General features: G+C 41.3%; 1 protein-coding gene across 6 annotated transcripts in view; it reads left to right on the top strand.

The window, feature by feature from the left end:
• Positions 1-2,759: 2,759 nt before the first annotated feature.
• Positions 2,760-25,150, top strand: part of SLC36A1 (solute carrier family 36 member 1) — a 107,485-nt gene continuing 85,094 nt past the window's right edge. For 4 of the 6 annotated variants that reach the window (XM_072824441.1, XM_072824442.1, XM_072824440.1 and 1 more), the window contains exon 1: positions 15,498-15,622. The gene's annotated coding sequence lies outside the window, so the exon portion shown is untranslated. Of the gene's footprint in view, positions 2,918-3,445; positions 3,737-15,497; positions 15,623-25,150 lie in introns of those variants that run through there. The other 2 variants (XM_072824439.1, XM_072824438.1) reach the window with 2 other exon arrangements.

Below are 25,150 nucleotides of genomic sequence, written 5' to 3'. Positions count from 1 at the left end.
TCATGCAGAGACTCCTCATAATTGCTCTGTGAGTCTGTTCTTTTTCTTCTTCCTTCCTGCCACCAATACTGGTTGATTACTCATGTGCCAGGCACTTTGCTGGATGCTGAGAACCCCTGGTTCCAGGCAGTGTGGTGCCTGCTTTCCATGAGCTTAATTGGACATCATGAATATTTATCAGTGTTTCTCATAAATAAGCAAAAAATTTCAACTGTAGTCAGTGCTCTGAAGACTTAAGTGTAATAAAAGCAGATATTCTTGAAAGGGGTCAACAAAGGTTTTCCTAAGCAAGAGGGAAGTCCCTGCGCGGCAATGTTCTTTTCACCTCTTTGTTCTAACCAAAATACGGCTCTACTGAGTTACCACTTCCTCTGCAGGGCACTGCTTCCAAATAGTTTGCCTTCCATCCTGTCGTAGACACCCACGCCCCTATCGTTCCCTAGACTTTGTCATCACCAAAGATTGCACCACCTTCAAAATCTCTACTGCAAGTGTCCTGTTCTCTGGATGGCTTACAAACTCCTCTCGGTCCATCTTATATCCACTAGTTTGCAGACTACCAGATCTTTAACATCGGTCTCCAGTCTACCGGTGCTACTCTGCTACCTATCTGCACTCGTCCCCTCATATCCTCACTCCCATTTTTACCCAGTGATTGGACAGTCATTGCTGTTACTCCTGCTACACACTCACATCCATCTTGTCCCCTCTCCTTGTATTGCATCTAACTTTCAAAAACACAATACATCTAACACCGGTTAGAAGCACCTTTGCCTCTACTTTGAGACTACACTCAAGCAGTTGAATGTGGTGAGAGAAAAATACACAGATTTGCCAGCTGGTCACATCTTAACTTTATGAACACAAACCTCAGGTGGGTCGTAGCACTGCTGGGCAGATCTCTAACTTGTCTTATTCATGTTGCTGTCCCATTCTTCAGGGGGACTCTTTCCTATCTTTTCTCTTGATTCAAACCACCGTCACTCTCAGCTGTTGACATTGTTCTTTGTTCAATCAAAAGAGAACTTCTTTATCCTCTGGCCATTAAATCTATCCATTGATCTGTGCCTGAATCCATATACCAGGGTTTTCTTCCATGAAACCAGGAGAGCCGTCCTCATCTGTCTTAAGTTACTTTACCTCAAACACTGATCTCATCCCTTGTCCTTTACTTACTCAAGAGGTTTTCTCTTGCCATGATCCTTCCTTCTCTCTTGGAACATTAAAATCCCCCTTCCTATTGCATTATTTCAATGAACATATACATATAATAAAGTATCTTTTCTCTCATCTCTCTGTTCTCTTTCATAGCAAAACTCCTTGAAAAAGTTATCTCTGCTCTCTTCAATTCTCCTTTTCCATTCTCCTGAATCTACTGTGGCAGACTTTGATCCTTATTACTTCACTGAAACCATTCTTGTCAAGGGTAACAATGCCTCCTGTGCCAAAATCCAATGACTTGACCTTATTTCTCTTCTTGTCTTTATAAGAGTAGAAATTTCAACCCTCTTTACCATTGATTTAAGTAGAAATTTCACTCAAGTTGGAATTTCAGTCCTCTTTACACTTATCTGTCTGGTGGATAAATGCTAAGGTATCACCCCTCTTGATATGCTATTTTGGGCTCTTGTATATCCCCTCCTCTTGATTGTGGGTGAGACCTGTGCTTACTTCTGACAACAGAATGTGGCCAAGGTGATTGGAATGTCACTTTCATGATTACATTATGTCATATCCAATTTTCTCTTAGAGGACTCTCTCTAGAGGCCTAAAGTCTAGCTGCATTTGGGGAAGTGGCAATTCTAGAAGGCCCACATGGCTGGTTGCCGAGGGCCAATAAGAAGCTGATGGCCAGTGAGAGGCTGGGGCATTCAGTCTTATAATAGCAAGTAAATTAAATGTGCCAACAACCTGAGTGAGCTTGGAGGAAGACTCTTTTCCACTTCTGCCTCCAGATGAGAATGCAGCCCAGCTAACACCTGCCTGCAGCCTTATGATCCTTGTAACCGGAGGACCCAGTTAAGCCTCCTGCATGAACACCTGACTCACAGAAACCCTGAGATACAATAAATGTGTGTTATTTTAAGCCACTAAGCTTGTGGTAATTTATTACACAGCAATAGAAAACTACTATAACCACTCATTTTTTATATATGGTTGTTGCAATATTGTTTTCCATAATGGCATATTATATTGGATTTTTCAAAAACTCATACAATTTGTTTGCATATTAAACAGGTACCACTCTGTGCCTTCATATGGCAAATGATAACCATGGAACCCCAGGGTCTAAGTGAGGGATCATTGGAGAACCTAGAAGTTCTCACACTTGCTACCAAGTGTAACCTTGAAGAAATACCTTTGTCTCTCTGGGGCTGTTTTCCCATGTATAAAATGAATGCGTTGCAGCAGACTATCTCAAAGAAACTCTGAGATGTGATATATGATGATTCTGTGCCTGACCTAGCACCTACCCAGTTATTTTTGGAAGGAGGAAGACAGCTGAAACAGGGTAAAGGATTCACAGAGCTGGAAGAGTTAGGAGATGAACTTCCTTCCCCTATTCACTTCAGAACGAATTCAGAAGCTGAAGCCCAGACTGAGAGAGACTTGCTAGTCAATGGCAGAGCTGGCCTCAGCTTTTTCCTTTGGGTTCCTACGTCAGTGCTTTTTCAATGCTTAGAAGAGAGAAGGCTCTCTTCTAAGCTCTCCCAGGCCCTTTGTTAGCATTGTGAGGTAAACCCAAGGTCTGCCAGCCCTACACATGGGGCTTTAGGGTTTGCTCCAGATCTGTTAAAGCTCCTGGGTCCAATCCTGGGAATATTCCTCGTCCAACAGTGCTTTCTCCTGCCTTGTTTCAGGAAGGCCTACCAGTTGGCTCTGTCTTGTGCCAAGGAAGCTGTTGGCTGAATAAAAGGTTAGGGGAGGGCCTGTGGGTGAGGTGGGACCTAAGCAGGTTTCAGGTAAGGGTGGGGGTTACAGCTTTGGAGAACCTGAGCCCAATAATCTCTTGAAGGCTTCCTCCAATATAATCCTACTTTAAAAATTAATACTAAAAGTAAACTATACATGCCCAGGGTTAAACTATTAATTTTTTAACCAAAGGATATATAATAAAAGAAACCTAGAGTCTCTTTATCTAACCCTCTCCATGCAGAGTCCCTCTTTCTGGGGCTAAACTTTTTAAAATCAGGTTTATTCCAGTTCTTTAGTTTTCCATCTCTCTATATAGTATACTTCAAAGATATTTTTCAACTTATCAGTATGATATTAGATAAAAATTTATACTCGTTTCAGTTTTTCTTACCTGTGTAACTTAAAGTTATATAAGCACAAAGGTAAATTTGTTATAAATTATAGATATTTGTATTGGTTTCCTTTTGCTGTTGGAACAAATTACCACAAACACGGTGGATTAAAACAACACAAATTTGTTCTCATACAGTTCTGGAGGTCAGAAGTCCTAAAATCAAGATCTCAGCAAGGCTGTATTCTTTCTGGAGGCTCTAGGAAGAATCTGCTTCCACGTTTTCCCAGTTTCTGGAGGCCTTCCACATTCCTTTGACATGTAGCTCCTTCCTCCATCTCCAAAGCCAATGAAATAGTTCTCTCTTCTCTGACCTTCCTGTAAGAATCATTGTGATTACATTAGATCCACCCTGACAACCCAAGACAATCTCCTTACCTCAAGATCCTTAATTTAATCACATCTGCAAAATCCTTCTTGCTATCTAAGGTAATGTATTCTCAGGTTGTGGAGATTAGGAGCATGGACCTGTCTGGGGGCCATTACTCTGCCTACTATACCATACATCCCAATTTTCCTGGAATAGTCCCACTATATGCCTATTGTCCTGATGCAAAAGTTAATACAGCCCCTTTCATTCTCAAAAATGTCTCCATTTCAAATGACATCAATACCCTACTTATCCAGTGTTTCCCAATCTTTCATTTTATATCATAACATATGTATAAAATGATAACATTTTATAGATCTTCAGGATAAAGGAACAAGCCTGCTATGGCACGAGGTAATGTCTCAGGAGCACCTTGGGACTTGCCTGGCTGCTTCAGAAGGCAGGAGTATCAATACCTCAGCACCCCTTTAACTCATTTATGGTACCCCATTGGCCATAACACACTATTGGAAAAGTCTTCCTTACGTTAAAACAACATGTTTAAAGTCTGTTCTTGTGATGCCTTCCTGTGTGAGCAGCATTTGGTTCCAATGAGTATAGCTGTGTCTCACACACGTGATTGATGCTCCTGTCAGTGTAATCCTGCTGGTTAATTCAGGTTGTCAGACTGATGTACCCCTTGCCGTCTTTTCACATATGCCTCCCAGTTCTGTGTCAGCAGAATTTGCTGTCTATCACACGCTCTCCTAGACATCAGAGTGTTGGCATTGGTCGTGGCACAGCAGTTCTACTGGATTCACAAGAGGGGCTCTAAAGAGCTTGTGCAATTTTTCTCTGGGACTCCAGAGTGCAAAATCTTTCAGCCTTATGATATTTTTCTTCTTTAAACATACTTTGCTTACCACAGAAATATTAGTGGTAAACATCTTATTATCATTACCGCCTTTCAGATCATTAAAAAAAAAAAAAAAAACAGTAACTGGGCCAAGAGGCACATTACAGTGTGTTGATCTGGCACCAGCACTTTTCCTATGTACTTGAGCTGGTATTTGTTCCTTAGCAGGGTCTTGCTTTAATTGCTGCTTTTCATTTCCACTCTGTTCCTAATTTACTTTACAGGATGCACTCTCCTTAGTCATCAGCATGTCACGCCATGATGGTGTCTGGCCTTTGTTATAGGAATTTTATCTCTTCTAATATCCATACCCAAATTAAGGATGTTAAAATAGATTTTCAGCATTTGTGCCACTTAACGAATCCTTGAATTATAGTTTTATAGCTTATAGAAGATTTTAAATTACACTGATGATGAATGCTTGTACTACAGCTAATAGTTACTCATACCACCCACAGAAATTCTATGTCACCAGTGGTGTTTCTCACTGGATTCTCACAGAAGTGGCTGGATACTTTGTGAAAGGTCAAACTTGGGTGGGATTCTAATGTCTTAAATTCTGCATATGAAGTGGAACTTTACTAATATTTTTATATCACACTATCTTAAATTCATGTAATTCAGATATGTATACAGACTGTGTTGCGTGTATATGCACCCTGTTTTTTTTCTTAACAAAATGTGATCATCCTCTATAATTTTTTACCCTTGTGTGAGGTAGGGGCCAAGGGCTTGGAAGCTGAAGCGAAGAGACACATGATGTGTGTGTGTGTGTGTGTGTGTGTGTGTGTGTGACTCTAGGTACATCTCTCCTTTCTGGACCTTATTTTCTCCACCAAAGGAAGAGAGATTGGACTCACTGATCCTTAGAGGCCTGCTCTTGTCATTGTCTTCCTGGTCTAGTAAAAGGCAGCTCTACCCTCCTGGGGCTCAAGCCAAAGTATTTGTCTCCCCTCTCTCATACTCCATTTCCTATCCATCGAAATTTGACATTTCCAATCTACCATAAAGATATTTTCAGAAATTGACCACTTCTCACCACCTTCACTGTGGTCATTCTTATTCTTGTCAAATGATCATAATCTTATTCTGGATTATAGCAACTGTCTCCTGACTTGTCTCCCCTTCCTGCCTTTGCCTATATCAACCCAACAGACATGGCGTGCTTTTATTATTTTATTTTATTATTTTATCTTTTTAAAATTGGAGTTCAATTTGCCAACATATAGCATATCACCCAGTGCTCATCTCAGATAAAGGGCTAGTATCCAAGATCTATAAAGAACTTATTAAAATCAACAGCAAAGAAACAAACAATCCAATCATGAAATGGGCAAAAGACACGAACAGAAATTTCACAGAGGAAGACACAGAAATGGCCAACAAGCACATGAGAAAATGCTCTGCATCACTTGCCATCAGGGAAATACAAATCAAAACCACAATGAGATACTACCTCACACCAGTGAGAATGGTGGAAACTAACAAGACAGGAAACAACACATGTTGGAGAGGATGTGGAGAAAGGGGAACCCTCCTGCACTGTTGGTGGGAATGTGAACTGGTGCAGCCACTCTGGAAAACTGTGTGGAGGTTCCTCAAAGACTTAAAAATAGATCTGCCCTATGACCCAGCAATTGCACTGCTGGGGTTTACTCCCAAAGATATAGCATCCTTTTAAACCCAAGTCAGATCACAGCATTCCTCTGCTCAAACTCCTCCAGTTTCTTCCTAGCCCCCTCAGAGTAAAAGCCAAAGTCCTTAATATAGCTCACAGAGATCTACATAGTTTTCACCCATTTTTTCTTGCTCTGACCTAATTTACTTCTTTTCCTATAGCTCACTCTGCTACACCCACACTGACCTCCCTATATTTAATTCCAGTATTGTTAATGTACATTGGTATATTAGTCTCAGGTGTACAGTATAGTGATTCAACACTTTCATACATGACTCAGTGCTCATCATGATAAGTGTACTCTTAATCCCCTTCACCTATTTCACACATCCCCTCACCTACCTCCCTCTGGTAACTATCAGTTTTCTATAATTAAGAGTCTGTTTCTTGTTTGTCTCTTTTTCTCTTTGTTCACTTGTTTTATTTCTTAAATTGCACATATGAGGGGAATCATACAGTATCTGTCTTTTTCTGACTTATTTCACTTAGCATTATATCCTCTAGATCCATCCATATTGCTGCAGTTGGAAGTATTTCATTATTTCTCATGGCTGAGTAATATCCATCATATATGTGTGTGCACGCATGTGTGTGTGTGTGTGTGTATATATATATATCACATCTTTTTAATCCATTCATCTATCAATGGACATTTAGCCTACTTCTACAGTTTCACTATTGGATTATGTTGCATATATCTTTTCAAATTAGTGTTTTTGTATTCTTTGGGTAAATACCCAGTAGTGCAATTAGGGGGGCATATGGTAATTATTTTGTTTTATTTTATTTTATTTTATTTATTTTATTTTTATTTTATTATTTTTATTGGAGTTTGATTTGCCAACATACAGCAAAATACCCAGTGCACATCCCATCAAGTGCCCCCCTCAGTGCCCATCACCATCACCCCCACCCCCCGCCCACCTCCCTTTCTACCACTCCTTGTTTGTTTCCCAGAGATAGGAGTCTCTCATGTTCTATCTCCTTTTCTGATATTTCCCACTCATTTTTTCTCCTTTCCTCTTTCTTCCCTTTCACTATTTTTTATATTCCCCAAATTAATGAGACCATATAATGTTTGTCCTTCTCCGATTGACTTGGCATATGGTAACTCTATTTTTAATTTTTGAGGAGCCTTTCCACAGTGGATGCACCAGTTTGCATGCCCACCAACAGCGCATGAAGGTTCCCCTTTCTCCACATCTTTGCCAACAGTTGTTGTTTCTTGTTTTTTATTTTAGCCATTCTGACAGGTGGTAGGTGGTAGGTGATATCTCATTGTGGTTTTGATCTGCATTTCCCTGAAGATGAGTGATGCTGAGCATCTTTTCATGTGTCTGTTAGCCATCTGTATGTCTTGTTTGGAGATATGTCTGTTCATGTTTTCTGCCCATTTTTTAAAATTTATTTTTTATTATTGGTGTTCAATTTACTAACATACAGAATAACCCTCAGTGCCCGTCACCCATTCACTCCCACCCCCCGCCCTCCTCCCCTTCTACCACCCCTAGTTCGTTTCCCAGAGTTAGCAGTCTTTACGTTCTGTCTCTCTTTCTGATATTTCTGCCCATTTTTTAATTGGATTTTTTAAATGGTGTTAAGTTGGTAAGTTCTTTATGTATTTCAGATACTAACCCCTTATCGAACATATCATTTGCAAATATCTTCTCCCATTTAGTAGGTCTTTTAGTTTTGTTGATTGTTTCCTTTGCTTTTTTAAAAAATTTTTTTGGTTTCTTTTTTTGTTGTTGTTTCCTTTGTTTTAAAGAAGATATTTTATTTTGATGTAGTCCCAACAGGAGATTATTGCTTCTATCTCTCTTGCCTCAGGAGACATAACTAGAAAAATATTGCTACAGTTGATCTCAGAGAAATTACTGCCTGTGCTCTCTTCTAGGATTTTTATGCTTTCAAGTCTCACATTTAGGTCTTTAATCCAGTTTGTGTATGGTGTAAGAAAGTGGGTCCATTTTCATTCTTTTGCTTGTAGCTATCCAGTTTTCCCAACACCATTTGTTGAAGAGACTCTTTTTCGCACTGGATATTCTTGCCTCCTTTGTCATAGATTAGTTGACCATAAAATTGTGGGTTTATTTCTGGGCTCTTTATTCTGTTCCATTGACCATAAAATTGTGGGATTATTTCTGGGCTCTTTATTCTGTGTCTATTTTTGTGCCAGTACCAACAGTCTTGATTACTACAGATTTGTAGTTTATCTTGAAAACTGGGATTGTCATACCTCCAGTTTTGCTCTTCCTTTTTAAGATTATTTTAGCTATTTGGGGTCTTTTGTTATTCCATACAAATTTTAGGATTATTTGCTCTCGTTCTGTGAAAAATGCTGTTGGTATTTTGATAGGAACAAATAACGATATTTGTTTTCCCAATCCATGAGCATGGAATGCTTTTCCATTTCTTTGTGTCATCTTCAATTTCTTTCACCAATGTTTTATAGTAGAGGCCTTTCATCTCCTTGGTTAAGTTTATTCCTAGGTATTTTATTCATTTTGGTGCAATCATAAATGGGATTATTTTCTTAATTTCTCTTTTTGCTTCTTCATTATTACTGTATAAAAATGCAACAGATTTCTGTATATTGATTTTGTGTCCTGTGACTTTACTGAATTCATTTATTAGCTCTAGTAGTTTTTTGGTGGAGTCTTTAAGGTTGGCTATATATAGTATTATACACACTGGCCTCCTTTTAATTTTTCAAATAGGCTAGGCACATTCCCTCCTGGGCCCTAGCACATGCTATTCCCTTGGCCCAGAATGCTCTTCTCAAAGAAATCCAAGGACTTGTTTCCTCACCTACATTAAGACTTTGTTTAGATACCACCTCTCAGTGGTATCTTCCCTATTTAAAGAGACTGCAATCCCTCCTCTCAGTCCCTAGACTCTGTTTCTTACTCTCCTGATTTTTCTCCCTAACAGTACACCTGCTGACATGATATGTATATTACTTATTTATTTGTGTTGTCTATCTCCCCGCACTAAAATGCAAGCTTCATAAGGGCAGGGATTTCTGTTTATTTTGTTCACTGTTCTATTCACAGTGCCTGGCACATAGGTAATAAATATTTAATAACGAAAAAGAACAAATTTCCTTATCCTTATCTTCTTACTCTTCCATTTGATTCTTAATTTCCGTCATTATATTTTTAACTTCCAAGAGTTGTTTTTTCCCTCAGAATTTTTTTTAAAAGCAATATTTTTTGCTGTGGTTCTTATGTCATGATTGTAACATCTTATCTCTCTGAGGGTATTTGTTTGTGTGCTTGTTTTTTGCATAGTCTCCTCCAAAGTACTTCATGGGTTTGTGCATTTGATATTTCTTTTATCTTAGAGACTTTCTCCAGATGTCTGGTAGTCTCATTAACATTTTGAAATTAATCTTTAGGGATACAATTTATTTATAATCAAGTTAATATATTTTCATTGTCCAGGTAATGGCTTTTGACAAATGTTTAAATCCACATAACGAGCATCCCAATCAATATATAGAATATTAGCATCATTCCAAAAAGCTCTCTGTGTCCCTTTACAGCCAATCCTCACCCCACACATCCCAAACAGCCATTGTTCAGCTTTCTGTCACAAGAATCAATTTTGCTCATTCTATAAATTTATACAAATCAAATCATATAGTATGCAGTTTTCTGTGTCTGGCTTCTTCCATTTAGCGTAATGAGATTCATCCACATTTTTGCATATATCAATAATTCCTTCCTGCTCTATATGCCACAGTTTATCAATTCACCTATTGATAAATGTGTGGGTTGTTAATTATTTACCTTTATTGAGCTCTCTGCTGTGAAAATCTGAATACAAGTTGGTGTGGACAACAGCCTGGAGGAAGGTGAGGAAAGCCAAGAAGCCTAGGTCACAAAGTTTAAGGAGGCACTCACCCTTGTGTTCATGTAAGTGCCAACTCTGCACCTGTACAACCCTGAAAGTGAGTGCCTCTTTAAATTTCCCACTTGCTGCACTTTTCTTGCCTTATCCTAGTCCAGGCCCTGGTGTGGATAAACATTTTGATTTTTCCTGGGTAAATATCTAGGAGTGGAGTTGCTGGATCACAGGAGAGCTATGTGTTTAGCTTCATAAAAAAAACTGTCATACAGTTTTCCAAAGTGGTTGCATCATTGTACACTTTCCCAGCAGTTGATGAGACTTCAGTTGCTCTGCATTCTCACCCACAAGTATATGTCCAGTCTTTTCTGTTCTATTGCCACAGACCAATTGTTTCTTCTAAATATGGCTCATCTCTGTGATTCTTGTTGTTATCCTCATCTTCTTGGCTTCCCTAATCCAAACCAGATTCAGGAGGGCTTTTGTTGAGTCTTGCTGAACTGTTTCCAAGTCCATTGTTGCAAATAAAAGAAATCTAGCCATGCAGCTCTAAGGGAGCTCTTCATCTTCAAGAAGAGTGTTTTCACCAATGCATTTCCGAGATTCTGAGATCTGTCCCCACTTGGGTCCCTTTACTTCTCTTGGAGTTTATTTTCCATTCTCCTTTATAGCTTCTGTCTGATTGCAGCTGCTTTTTGTTAGCCTTCACACGTATTTTGGTACCTGTGGATTCTATCTTCTACCGTTGTTGAAGATAGAGTTTTCAAAGTTTTTCCTTTTTGCTTTTGCATAGTTTTCTAGGAGTAAAGAATCAAAATGTTTATTTATACATCCATACTGAACAGGAAATTTTTTTTATTTATAAATTTATTTTTATTGGTGTTTAATTTGCCAACATATAGAATAACACCCAGTGTTCATTCCATCAAGTGCCCCCCTCAGTGCCCGTCACCCAGTCACCCCCACCCCCCCACCCACCTCCCCTTCCACCACCCCTGGTTCGTTTCCCAGAGTTAGGAGTCTCTCATGTTCTGTCTCCCTTTCTGATATTTCCCACTCATTTTTCTCCTTTCCCCTTTATTCCCTTTCACTATTTTTTATATTCCCCAAATGAATGAGACCATATAATGTTGGTCCTTCTCCTGGGATCCCTGGGTGGCAGAGCGGTTTGGCGCCTGCCTTTGGCCCAGGGCACGATCCTGGAGACCCAGGATCGAATCCCACATCGGGGTCCCGGTGCATAGAGCCTGCTTCTCCCTCTGCCTATGTCTCTGCCTCTCTCTCTCTCTCTCTGACTATCATAAAAAAAAAAGTTTGTCCTTCTCCTATTGACTTATTTCACTCAGCATAACACCTCCAGTTCCATCCACATCGAAGCAAATGGTGGGTATTTGTCGTTTCTAATGGCTGAGTAATATTCCATTGTATACATAGACCACATCTTTTTTATCCATTCATCTTTCGATGGACACGGAGGCTCCTTCCACAGTTTGGCTATTGTGGACATTGCTGCTAGAAACATCGAGGTGCAGATGTCCCAGTGTTTCATTGCATCTGTATCTTTGGGGTAAATCCCCAGCAGTGCAATTGCTGGTCGTAGGGCAGGTGTATTTTTAACTCTTTGAGGAACCTCCACACAGTTTTCCAGAGTGGCTGCACCAGTTCACATTCCCACCAACAGTGTAAGAGGGTTCCCCTTTCTCCACATCCTCTCCAACATTTGTGGTTTCCTGCCTTGTTAATTTTCCCCGTTCTCACTGGTGTGAGGTGGTATCTCATTGTGGTTTTGATTTGTATTTCCCTGATGGCAAGTGATGCGGAGCATTTTCTCATGTGCTTGTTGACCATGTCTAGGTCTTCCTCTGTGAGATTTCTGTTCATGTCTTTTGCCCGTTTCATGATTGGGTTGTTTGTTTCTTTGCTGTTGAGTTTCAAAAATTCTTTATAGATCTTGGAAACTAGCCCTTTATCTGATACGTCATTTGCAAATATCTTCTCCCATTCTGTAGGTTGTCTTTGAGTTTTGTTGACTGTATCCTTTGCTGTGCAAAAGCTTCTTATCTTGATAAAGTCCCAATAGTTCATTTTTGCTTTTGTTTCTCTTGCCTTCATGGATGTATCTTGCAAGAAGTTACTGTGGCCAAGTTCAAAAAAGGTGTTGCCTGTGTTCTTCTCTAGGATTTTGATGGAATCTTGTCTCACAGATCTTTCATCCATTTTGAGTTTATCTTTGTGTATGGTGCAAGAGAGTGGTCTATTTCATTCTTCTGCATGTGGATGTCCAATTTTCCCAGCACCATTTATTGAAGAGACTGTCTTTTTTTCCAGTGGATAGTCTTTCCTCCTTTGTTGAATATTAGTTGACCATAAAGTTGAGGGTCCACTTGTGGATTCTCTATTCTGTTCCACTGATCTATGTGTCTGTTTTTGTGCCAGTACCACACTGTCTTGATGACCACAGCTTTGTAGTACAACCTGAAATCTGGCATTGTGATGCCCCCAGCTATGGTTTTCTTTTTTAAAATTCCCCTGGCTATTCGGGGTCTTTTCTGATTCCACACTAATCTTAAAATAATTTGTTTCAACTCTCTGAAGAAAGTCCGTTGTATTTTGATAGGGATTGCATTAAACGTGTAAATTGCCCTGGGTAACATTGACATTTTCACTATATTAATTCTTCCAATCCATGAGCATGGAATATTTTTCCATCTCTTTGTCTCTTCCTCAATTTCTTTCAGAAGTGTTCTGTAGTTTTTAGGGTATAGATGCTTTACCTCTTTGGTTAGGTTTATTCCTAGGTATCTTATGCTTTTGGGTGCAATTGTAAATGGGATTGACTCCTTAATTTCTCTTTCTTCAGTCTCATTGTTAGTGTATAGAAATGCCACTGATTTCTGGGCATTGATTTTGTATCCTGTCACACTGCCAAATTGCTGTATGAAGAACAGGAAATCTTAATTTGTATTCCTGAGTAAACTGTGGAAGCAGAGGTGGAGATTTGTATAGTTGGAAGGATATGTAATTGTGTTAATTCTAATTAGGACTTCATAATGATAAGGTTGATGGAATCCTAACAATATCTGAAAATGATGCGACCTTTTTTCAAGGTTGTCTCTAGTAAGAGTATGGTGGCCAGGTATAAAAAAGAATTCTTATTATAATCAATGTATCTCAGCAGCAGACTGGTGAAGGCAAATTCTCACTTCATCAGTAATTCCAACAGGGAGCTCTGTGATTCTCATAAGATCTGGCTTTCTTGAGTAAGACTTTAGAAATTGCCATAGAATCAATGAAATTCAAGGCCTGGGGGTGACATGGGCTCAGAAGCATTCCAAGCATAGTTCTGGCACTGAGCATTCAATGAACTGGTGCGTTCTTCCAGGGATGAGATGAACCTACTGCCCTTCCTATTCTAAACTAGCATGAACCTGCATTCTTTTCTCTTTCCCTGGTGAAATGAACCAACTGGGGTATATTTTTAAAGAGAACATGCATGTTTTATCTTTACAGAACATATAAAGATTTTATTTTTTTTAAAGACTGCATTTTCTTATTTTTTATTTATTTATTTATTTATTTATTTATTTATTTATTTATTTATTTATTTATGATAGTCACACACAGAGAGAGAGAGAGAAGCAGAGACATAGGCAGAGGGAGAAGCAGGCTCCATGCAGGACTCGATCCGGTGACCCCAGGATCACACCCTGGGCCAAAGGCAGGTGCTAAACCGCTGCACCACCCAGGGATCCCATATAAAGATTTCAAATATAAAGTAGTGTGTGTTTAGGAAATAATTTAGACAGTATAGACAGTGAAGAGTAAAAAGTCTTAAGCAAAACACTAAGTACTGTTATTCATAATTCTAGATTTTATTTTTTTAAAAATTTTAAAAGATTTATTTACTTATTTATGAGAGAGAGAGAGAGAGGCAGAGACACAGGAGGAGGGAGAAGCGGGCTCCATGCCGGGATCCTGAGGTGAGACTCGATCCCGGGACTCCAGGATCACGCCCTGGGCCGAAGGCAGGCGCTAAGCCCGTGAGCCACCCAGGGATCCTCATAATTCTAGATTTTAACACCACAAATCTATGTATGTCTCTCTGTATAAATATTTCTATAAATACATAATATAGGGTATGGAGAACGATACTCAGATGCTAGTAGCTATAATTCTTTGAAGAAAAGAGTGAATTTGGGAGAAGGGAAATTTTCACTGCTTATATACTTATATATTGTCTAACATTTCTAGTAATAAAAATACATTCATGTATCATATAATTTTTACCATTTTAACAGGTTTATGGAAGTATACTTGATATACAGTAAGCTATGCATATTTTTTAAAATTTATTTTTAAACTGCACGTATTGAACGTGTATAATTTGATAATGTAAAATCTATGTTTACTCGTGAAACTATTTGTCACCTGGAAAGTTTCCTTAGGCCCCTCTATAATCTCTCCCCTTCTGACCTCCCCACCCACTCCCAGGCAACCGCTGATATGCTTCCCGTCACTGAAGATGACCTAGCACCTTCTAGAATATGAAATAAATGGACAATTTTTTCTGATGTCTTTTACTCAGCACAATTATCTTAAGATTTATCCGTTTTGTAGCTATATTAATAGTTTATTCTTTTTTCATGTGTGAGTAGTTACGTAATTTTTATTTATTTTTTAGTTACATAATTTTTAAAGGAAAAATTCAAGGAGAAGGAAGCAAGAGAAGATAACACACCTCAAACATACTGAAATGTCGCCACCCATTTTAAAATGTCACTTAAATTTTTAAATATATATATATTTAAATATTTTATGTATTTATTCATGAGAGACCCAGAGAGAAAGAGAGAGAGAGAGAGAGAGGCAGAGACACAGGCAGAGGGAGCAGCAGGCTCCATGCAGGACTCGATCCGGTGACCCCAGGATCACACCCTGGGCCAAAGGCAGGTGCTAAACTGCTGAGCCACCCAGGGATCCCCCAATTTTTAAATATATTGAAAAGATAATGTTGCCCGCCTTACATCACACTCTCCCATTTCCAGGAGCAACCACAAATGAATTTGTGTAAGTTTCGAAAAAAATCTGACTAGGTGATTTTTTTTTTTTAAAGATGTATTTTTTAAAATGATACAAGCAGCATGTGCTCCTGGACCCGTGTTAGGGAAAACACCGCGTGTGCCGCGGCAGCCCACGACCCAGGGGGCGGAGCTCCAGGGACCTGCGGCCGGGCTCCGGGACCCACGCCCCGCCCAGTGGCCCCCGCGCCCCCGGGCCCCCCTCGGCCCTGCCTGCAGTGGCGGCAACCGGTCGCCGGGTGGTGCTGCGGCGCCGGGCTCCGGAGCGTCGTGCCGCCCCGGGAGCTGCCCCGCGCGGGGACACGTGACCCGGGTCTCCGGCTGGGGCGCCCGCGTCACGTGACGCGGCCCGGAAGCGGCGGGCCCCGGCGGCCGAGGGGGATGGCTGGGGCTCCGCGCTGAGGCGAGGACGGGGGCTGCGCCGAGGCGGGAGCCGGAGCCCGAGCCGCCGCGGAGCCCGCGCCGCAGCGCAGCCCGAGCGGTGAGTCCGCGCGGCGGCGGGCGGGGGCTGCGGCGGGGCTGCTCCTGCGGGACCCGGCTCGCCTTCCTTTGGGGGCGCCGCGGGCGCTCGGGGCTCAGGCACCCGCCGGCCCGGGTGCGGGTGCGGGTGCGGGTGCGGGTGCGGGTCCCGGTGGGCTCGGCGTCCCGCGGCAGCCGCCGCAAGGTGCCGGCGCCCCTCCCCGAGGAGGCGCTGGAGGCGCGGTGCCCCGTGAGCGCCCGTCGCCGCCCACAGGGGGGGACCCCGAGGCACCCGCCGGGAGAGGGGCGCAGTCGCCTCGGGCAGGTCGCCGGCCCGCGCGGGAGCCCTGCGGGGACTTGCTGTGGTGGGTCTGGGGGCCACAGACCCCCGGGCCGGGACCCTGGGAGGTCGCCTGGTGCATCCCCCGCTGGGGGACCTCGAGGCGCGGCGGGCGGCGGGCGGGGGGGGCTGACCAGGGCGCCCTGCCACCCCAGCGCACGCCTCCCCAAGCTCCAGCAGCCGCTTGCTTTTCAGCACCCTCCTGCCTCCTGCCTCCTGCCTCCTGCCGAGAACGGGACACGTGAAAAGACACCCCTTTCCGTCCCCGTCTCTTCGGGCGCTCCCGTTCTTAGCCCTGCATTCTCCATCTCCCGGTTGGCTTGGCCCTGGGTGTGGTTCCCCGTTTCAGTGTGCACGATTTTTTTTTTTTTCTGCAGCTTCATCGTTTTGCTTCTGACTGTCCTGCAATTTTGTGTAAATCACACCGAAATAGGAAATAAGAATTGGAGTCTGCTCCTGGGAGGCTAGGTGGCTCCCAGCTGGGTTTTGTGGAGAGCCCTGGCATTAACTTGAAGAATGCAAAGCCCTGGGCTGGCGGGCTGGCTGGCTTCATTCATTCATTCATTCATTCATTCATTCTGTAGCTGGTCTCCTTTGGGAGAATGATGGGTATTTGGATGCAGTCGTCTGAAGCTTGTTGAAATGAGATAGCGGCATGGCGTAATGGAAAGAACCGAGATTGGGGAATGAGGAGATTTTTTGTTCTGGCTCTGACACTTGGCTTTGCACCTTAGGTGATTCCCATCCTGCAGTGGGTTCAGGTTTCCCAGCCTGCAGAACCACGGACTTGAATCCCCAAGGACCTCGTCCACGCTGACCTTCTGTGCACCTCGCTCTGTTTGTCTTCTAATCTGAGTGGGTTTTCCCCTGTGTGCATTGCTGTCGCCTTGCAACAAGGGTTAGTCCAGTTGTCCAGAAGCAGTCTCCCTGTTTCACTTATTGCTAGGTTGCTACGAAATCCTCCTCTGTCTTCTTATCTCTGTGGAAGCCCAAGCTAAACAAGGACGGCTGAAAATGATTTTGACGGTCTCTAATTTCTTTAAGCATGCTCAAGGCCCTCTGTGACTCCAGTCCAGAGCGTAGTCCACAGGAATTAACTTGCGCATGTAGAGTATGTTTTCTTTAGAGACGCTTTTGTAGTCAAGAAGTAAAGGGGACACAAAAGACTTGGTCTTTTGCTCTGGTCTGAGACCTCGAGGTGGAGGCTGTATGAAGAAGAGGCTGTTATGATGACAGTATTAAGTCTCTCATCCTTTGTTTTCTGAATGTGCCATTTATAGCGTCCTGCTGTTAGATCCTTATTTTCCCTTTAGACCATGTAGTTATTCGTTCAGCCTCATCTCTTTGGCAGCTTGAGGTGCTCAGAGCTATCTTTGTCTCTTTTAGAGGCAGATTCCATTTCTTCTGCAGTATTGCAGAGACTACAACTAGGACCAATGGATGCAAGTGCCCAGAGGGAAGTGGTTTTTGGGTGACCATGAGAACTCTCAAAGAACAAGAGCTCTTTCATGTTGCAGCACAGAGCGTGGATGTCCCTGTCACTGGAGATCATGGTCACTGGGCAGTTACTTTTGGGAATGTTATAGATGATTATATTATTTGTTGGGTAGAGCTTTGGACTACATAAGCTTGACTACATAAGTTTGAAATTTTCTTCCAACTCAAGGAGTTCTGTGGAATCCTAGGACTGGACTTGTTAGCATGTAGACTGTGAAGTACGGTGGGTGGAATAGATGAGATGTCCACTTTTTGTGAATGCTTTATTCTCCCCCTTGTCCCATACTACCTTCTCTTGTGTGAAGTACTCATTTGTTTGCTTGTTTTTTAATTCCTCCTCGCCTCCCCAGGGAGTGTCTTAATTCTTCAAATGCTTGCTGTCTCTTCCAAGGTCAGATGCTAAAGAGTCATTGCACTGTTAATGATACATTTCTTCTTTACACTCTGACCTGAAAGCAAGATCCTAGAAATGGGCTGAGTAAATGGACTTTGGTTTATACTTGGCTGGCAGCTCTGATGGTCCCTTCTAGATGTGTGTGGCTGACCGACCACTAACACCTGGGCTAGCTTTTCTCTTTGTCCCGTAGAGGAAACTCACACTGAGTCTTTTTACCTCAACCCAGGCCTTGGAGGAGTCCTGAGCCTCCCTCCTTAAGCCAAACCTTACTGGGTCTAGGTACACAAAGCTAGCTCTGTTTTGTAGGTATGGGGTCTCGTGGATGGGACATTGTAAATGTGACAAAATAGAAACCACATGATGTTGCATTTGGTGCTGTCCCTTTTATCCCCCAGACATTTCTCTTGGAAGCCTTGACACCCTTTTATCCCCCAGACATTTCTCTTGGAAGCCTTGACACCCAGGGCCAGGTCTCAATGACCCTCTCTAGTAGGAAATACTCCTCTGTGCTTCCCTATTCCGTGAAGCTGGGAATCTGTGTGTCCGAGGTACTGCGATGCTTAAGGCACATAGCCACCATTTCCAAGGTGGGGACCTGGTGCAACTCTCCAGAGTGATAGAGAACTGCAGAACTGCAAGTTTGCATTGTCAACTTTCTGACTTCCTGCTCTGAATTTCTCTGTGGTGAACTCATGTACTCTCTGTTATGCACAGTTCCCCCTTCCCCCTGCACATCTAATCCTGCTCCAGTTTTGTTCCAAGCAGACTGCAGGGAGGATAATTTATGGTATGATAGAAACATGGACTGAGAATCTGGTATGTTGTATTCTAATCCCATGTCTTAACCAGCTGGGGCCTTGGTTTTCTCACCTTTGAATAAGAGGCTGCGGCTTTATCTTCTGGAAGTCTTGCCTGGTCCTAACATTTAGTGGTTTTTATGATTATGGATAAAAAGTAAGTGTATTTGTCTCATCAGCTCCTGCTATGCAGAGCCTGCTGAGGTCAGCAACTGCTTTGCGGCTGCCCTCTCACCAGATTCTTTTAGGCAGGAGTCAAATTATGGAATGTACTTCTGTGGTAGTTTAAATGGAGTTTTATCTGATGCCCTTTACAAACAAATCATGTAGGGTACGCCTGAGTGGCTCAGTGGTTGAGCGTCTGCCTTCGGCTCAGGGTGTGATCCTGGAGTCCTGCGATCGAGTGCCTCATTGGGCTCCCTGCATGGAGCCTGCTTCTCCCTCTGCCTGTGTCTCTGCCTCTCTCTCTCTCTCTCTGTGTCTCTCATGAATAAATAAATAAAATCTTAACAGAAAAAAATCATGTGGAAGTTAGAAATGCTCATTTCCCTCCTTGTAGACCACATATAGCTACACAGTCTGTGTCCTTGTTCATGACTTTGGAATTTCAGCAACAGAAAAGAGAAAATGCATTTAGAGAATTCACTGTTTCTCTGGGTTCCAAAGTCTAACCCAATATAATTGTTTCAGAATAATGGGCGGCACTTATAGTCTGCAAATATCACCAATCCACGAACTCTAGTAGGAGATGAGGCCTGGGGTGTACCTATCATAAGGTCATGTATTTTTTTTTCTAGTGCTTTATATAAATCCACCTGTAATCAAGATCATTTAGGAAGCTGGTTAAAAATAAAGTGCTCAGGTTGAATCAGACTGGGCTGAGAAATCTGTTTGGTTTTTTAAAGCGGTTTTATTGAGATATAATTCACATGGCATGACACACAGTTCAGCTCTTTAAAGTATACAGTTCATTGGCTTTTAGTATATTCACAGACCTGTGCAACTATCACCACAATCAATTTTAGAACATTTTCATCACCCTAAAAGAAACTGTTCCTTCGGTGTCACTTGCTGATTCCTCTTAACTCCCTACCCCAGACCCTCGGCAATTTCTAATCTGTTTTTTGTTCTACTCTTTCATTTGAACAAAATGGTATACTATATGGTGCTCTGGGACTGACTTTTTTTCAATTAGAATAATGTCTTCAGTGTTCACCCCGCATTGTCACATGTATCAGTATTTAATTGCTTTTTATTGCTAAATAATATTGTATCGATATACCACATATCATTTATGTATTCATCAGGTTTATTTCCACATTTTGACTATTAATGATGTTGTTGTGAACATCTGTGTACAAGTTTTCCTGTGGATATACATTTTCATTTCAGGATATACCTCAGAATAGAATTGCTGGGTTATTTGGTAACTGTATTTTGAGAAACTGCAAGACTGTTGTCCAAAGTGACTGCACCATTTTACATTCTTACCAACTGTGTTAGAGGGTTCTAATTTCTCCATAGCTTCATCAGTATTTATTAATTATCTGTCTTAGATTTTAGCCATCTTGGTGAGTATGAAGTGGTTTTTGATTTGCGTTTACCTAATGGCTAATGATATTGAGTATCTTTCCATGTGATTATTGGCCATTTTTACATCTTTGGCAAAATAGCTGTTCAAATGCTTTCCCTATTTCTTTTTTTTTTAATAATAAATTTATTTTTTATTGGTGTTCAATTTGCCAACATACAGAATAACACCCAGTGCTCATCCCATCAAGTGCCCCCCTCAGTGCCCGTCACCCATTCACCCCCACCCCCTGCCCTCCTCCCCTTCTACCACCCCTAGTTCGTTTCCCAGAGTTACGAGTCTTCACTTTCTGTCTCCCTTTCCCTATTTCTTAACTGGATTTTCTTTTTATTATTGAGTTGTAATAGTTCCTTTTTTTTTTTTTTTTTGTAATAGTTCTTTATATTTTCTGGATATAAATCATCAGATAAATGATTTGAAGAAATGTTCTCTCATTGTGTGGGCTGCTTTTCACTTTCTTGATGGTGTCCTTTGGACCTCAAATGTCCTTTGAGGACATTTTTTATTTTATTTATTTTATTTTTTATTTTATTTTTTTTAAGATTTTATTTATTTATTCATGAGAGAGAGAGAGAGAGAGAGAGAGAGGCAGAGACATAGGCAGAGGGAGAAGCAGGCTCCGTGCAAGGAGCCCAATGTGGGACTCAGTCCTGGGACTCCGGGATCACACCCTGGGCCAAAGGCAGACGCTCAGCCACTGAGCCACCTGGGCGTCCCGACATTTTTAATTTCAATAATGTCTAATTTACCTGTTTTCTCTTTTTTTGCTTGTGCTTTTTCTGTCATATGTAATAATCCATTACCTAGTATGAGGTCATGAAAATTTATGCTTATGTTTTCTTCTAAGGATTTTATAGTTTAATTCCTGTGTTTAGGTCTTTGATCCATATTGAGTTAATTTTTGCCTATGGTGTGAGGTAGAGTTCAGCTTCGTTCTTTGTGAGTATCCGGTAGTCCCAGCATAATTTATTGAAAAGATGATTCTTTCCCCATTGAATTATCTTGGCACCCTTTTGAAAATTCAGTTGACCATAGATGTGAGGATTTATTTCTGGACTCTCAGTTCTATTTCATTAATCTATATGTCTTTCCTTAAGCCAGTACCATATTGTCTTGATTACTGTACCTTTGTACTAAATTTTGAAATTGGGAAGTCCTCCAACTTTGTTCTTTTCCAAAATTGTTTTGGCCAATCTGAGCCTCTGAATTTCCACAGGAATTTTACAATCAGCTTGTCAATTTTTGCAAAAAGGCAACTGGGGTTTTGATAGACATTCCACTGAATGTGTAGATTAGTTTGGGGGAATTTTGCCATCTTAAAAACACTGAATCTTCTAATCCATGAACATTGGAATGTTTTTTCAATTTTTTAGGCCTTTAATTTCTTTCAACAATATTTTGTGTTTTCATGTACATTACACATGCTAGGTTTAAATTTATTCCTAAGAAATATTCTTTTTGATGCTATTGCAAATGGAACTGTTTTCTCAATTTTCAGATTATTCAACTGTTTTTTTTTTTTTTTTTTTGTATACTGATGTTGTATCTTACAACTCTGCTGAATTTACTAATTCTCCTAGTTTTTAGGGCATAATATTTTTTATGTGTTTACAAATCACACTTAAAAGTATTGTTTAGTTTTTGGTGAGAAAGCAAAATAAGACTTTAGTACTGCCTCTCTCTCCCTTCATTCCTTTTTCCTCCCCTAACCTTCTCATATACCCCAAAAGATATATATATCGATGGATATATAAATAAATGGATTCTCCTTCTCTTGTTGGAATTGGCCTTGATAATTGTACTGAATTTGGAATAGAAACCAATCAGTAAACTCTTAGATGGTTATTTTGAGAACATATGTATTTTCAAAAGTAAATATGAAGCTGATAGATTAAAGATGCTGTTTTTATTTTGCTGGAAATTAAAGAAACGTAAAATAAAACAAGTACAAAGAGCCACCTCTGTTTAAAAGAACAAAAATTAAAATGATAAAAGCCAACATTGGCACAGTTATGAAGAGACAGTTACATCCATATATTGCTAGTGACACTGTAGGTTAGTTCAACCATTTGTATATCAGGAACCATAAAAATGAGCTTATTCACCAAAAATATGTCTCAAAAATTAAAAACTATTTGTATAAATTCTTTTTAGCTGGGATATAAGAGATTTTTTAAAAGGCATAATCCTCATATCCAACTATTGGGAGCTAGAGAAGCAGATTATTATGTCATTATAATATAATGGCATATATATAATATAATTATTATATATATAATATAATAATTGATATAATGGTCCATCCAAACAATGGACCATTATATTGCAACTAATCATTATTATGTGTACTCTACAGATCAAAAGAAGAGTAGATATGAAATAAGTGGGAAAAACCTTAAAATAACGAGAATATTGGTAACTAAAAAATAACTTATGTAAGAAAAAAAGTTGTTAAGGTTATATAAATAGCTGATATTTTAGTGCAATTGTGGTTGAATCCATACTTGAAGAAAAAAGTATTTTCCCACCAAACATGTAGACATTTCTTACTGTGTAGTAGTTAACCTTTTTGGGTCTAAATATTTAACGAAAATTTTGAGTTTGTGTTGATGGGCCACACATAATGTATAAACTCTCTTCTTTGTCTCCAAGAACCTGAAGGACAAGCTTGTCCTGAATTTTCACATATCATACCCCTCATGTTAACAGTTAGCAGGTGCTATTAAAATCTCCCACGGGGGAGGAACCACAATTGCACAAGAGATTTGGAAACCAGGTTTTATCAAAGGGAGCCCAGGGGCAGGGTGGCCTTGGAGGCCAGTACTCAATGGGGGCAGCTAGGGAACAAGAGGAGAGAGACTTAGTGGTCACAGAGCCATAGCAGGAGCTCCAGGAGGGACTGCACCCACTATAGTACTTAGATTCCTACTTCACAGCTCTGAGAAGGACCTCTGCTCGGACTTTCCCAGGGACTGAACACGTTCCCTCCCAGAGCAGTCTGTTCCATTGGACAACTCCTTTTGTTAAAGGTCCTTCCTTATGTCTAGCCAAACACCTGCCTCCCTCTACTTCCCCCCCGCACCCCCCCACACTGATCCTTTTTCTGACTCATCTTCGCCATTCCCCAGGACAAGGGGAATATCCATAGGATATTTATTTATTTTAAGATTTTATTTATTTATGAGAGACACAGAGAGGCAGAGACATAGGCAGAGGAAGAAGGCTCCCTGCAGGGAGCCTGATGTGGGACTCAATCCCAGGACCCCAGAATCCTGACCTGAGCCGAAGGCAGACATCCAGCCTGAACCCAGGCACCCCTAGGACAGCTTTTAAAAGTTTTAAAAGCAGTTTGTACACCTGCCAAGTTGCCAGTTTTCTCCAGGTTGAGCCTTCTCAGTGCTTCTAGTCATCCCTTCTCAGGCTGGTGCTGAGCCCTGGCTCTACCACTGTTTATTGTTCCCTTAACAGTATACCGCCTGGAACAGAATACAGGGCATGGCAAAAACAAATGGTGCTGTCATCTACCTGTGGTTCTCTCATCCTCATGCAACCTAGAATTAGCTTATTTGGCATCTATTATTAAATCATTGACTTCTGTTCAGCTTATCATCAGCTAAAGCCTATAAGTAGTGTTATTTTTTTTTTCTTTTCAACATGGCATGCAGTTGCCAAGCCACATCTGCCACATCCTGCAGTTGTTTCTCAGACATTAGAGCTATAGATTTTAGCTTCTATTTGAGCAGTTTCTTAGTAATATTCTGCTGGAGGGGTAGCTTCAGTTTTCATATACAACATAAAGAAGTCTCTCTACAGTATTTGAAATAAATTGAGCATCTGGGCCAGGTAAGCGATTGAGTGATTTCTTGGTTGTTGAGGAGGGATAGAGGAGTTTGCTGGTCCCTGTATCCTGTCCCTTCTCCCTCAGAAATATGCACGATTCACCTGGAAGACTCTATTCCTCAGACACTTTGGTATGTTGGAAAAGACTAGAAATTAGTTGTTTGCATAGATAATTACATTAGTTGATCCTGGAATATTTGAGCTAGAGAGATGTTGAGAGGTCTTTCAGTCATTGTCCCTTACCCCTTTCTGCACTTTTTCGATAAAGAGAATTGTTCCAAGTTACTAAGGAAACTGGTGGTAGAAGCAGTCTCAGAACCCAGGGCTTCTGACATACGTAGACACTGACCTTTTAGCTCAGTGTGGATAGCAGCTTTCAACTGCTCATAGTAAGATAATTTATAGATTTTTCCCGTGGCCCTCTTATGAGTTTAATTACCGCAGAGCTAGATGACTGCTTTGAATCCCTCTAGCATGTGAGTAAATGATGTCCTCTTTGATATTTAACAAAATCCCTATGGTGGTGAATCTGGGCAGGATCCTCTCTGGGACTTTACTAGCTTTCTGGAAGCACTTTCCCTGTGGGATTATGTAGGTCCTCTCTTCATTACAGTCAGTGAGGGAAAATGAGATCCCTTGGATCACATTTAGGGGCAGAGTAGGGCCAGTTTCCAAAGAGTCCTCTGGGACTTGACCTGTGGGAAAAGTCCCACAGAGCGATCCTCTGGCAGCTAGTGGGGGGTTGGGCAGGATGATGTGTTGTGATGAGCGATGGAGATCTTGTCTCTCACCAGGTATCTGAGACAGTGCATCGGACTCACTGCAGGCTTCAGCTGCATGCTGGGGGAGAGCCTGCTTATAGCAGGCAGGTATGCCAGTCTGTCAAGTGCCAGGAGGATTTTTATTTGTAATTTTTAAGGTACATGTACTTTTCTTCCCTCACGTGGTTGCCAGTTCTTGGAGGGCAGGACGTTGACTCTCTTCCATTATAATATTCCCTCATTGCAAGTGGCGGTACCTTCAGGTAGAGGTTTCCAGGTCTGGCAGGGCAGCAGGATATATGTTTACTGCTTTGCTGCTACCTGCCT

This window comes from Canis lupus, chromosome 4 (genome assembly GCF_048164855.1).
Source record: "Canis lupus baileyi chromosome 4, mCanLup2.hap1, whole genome shotgun sequence".
Lineage (NCBI taxonomy): Eukaryota > Metazoa > Chordata > Mammalia > Carnivora > Canidae > Canis > Canis lupus.
Note: the sequence above shows the minus strand (reverse complement) of the source record. Positions and strands in the feature narration are given on the sequence as shown.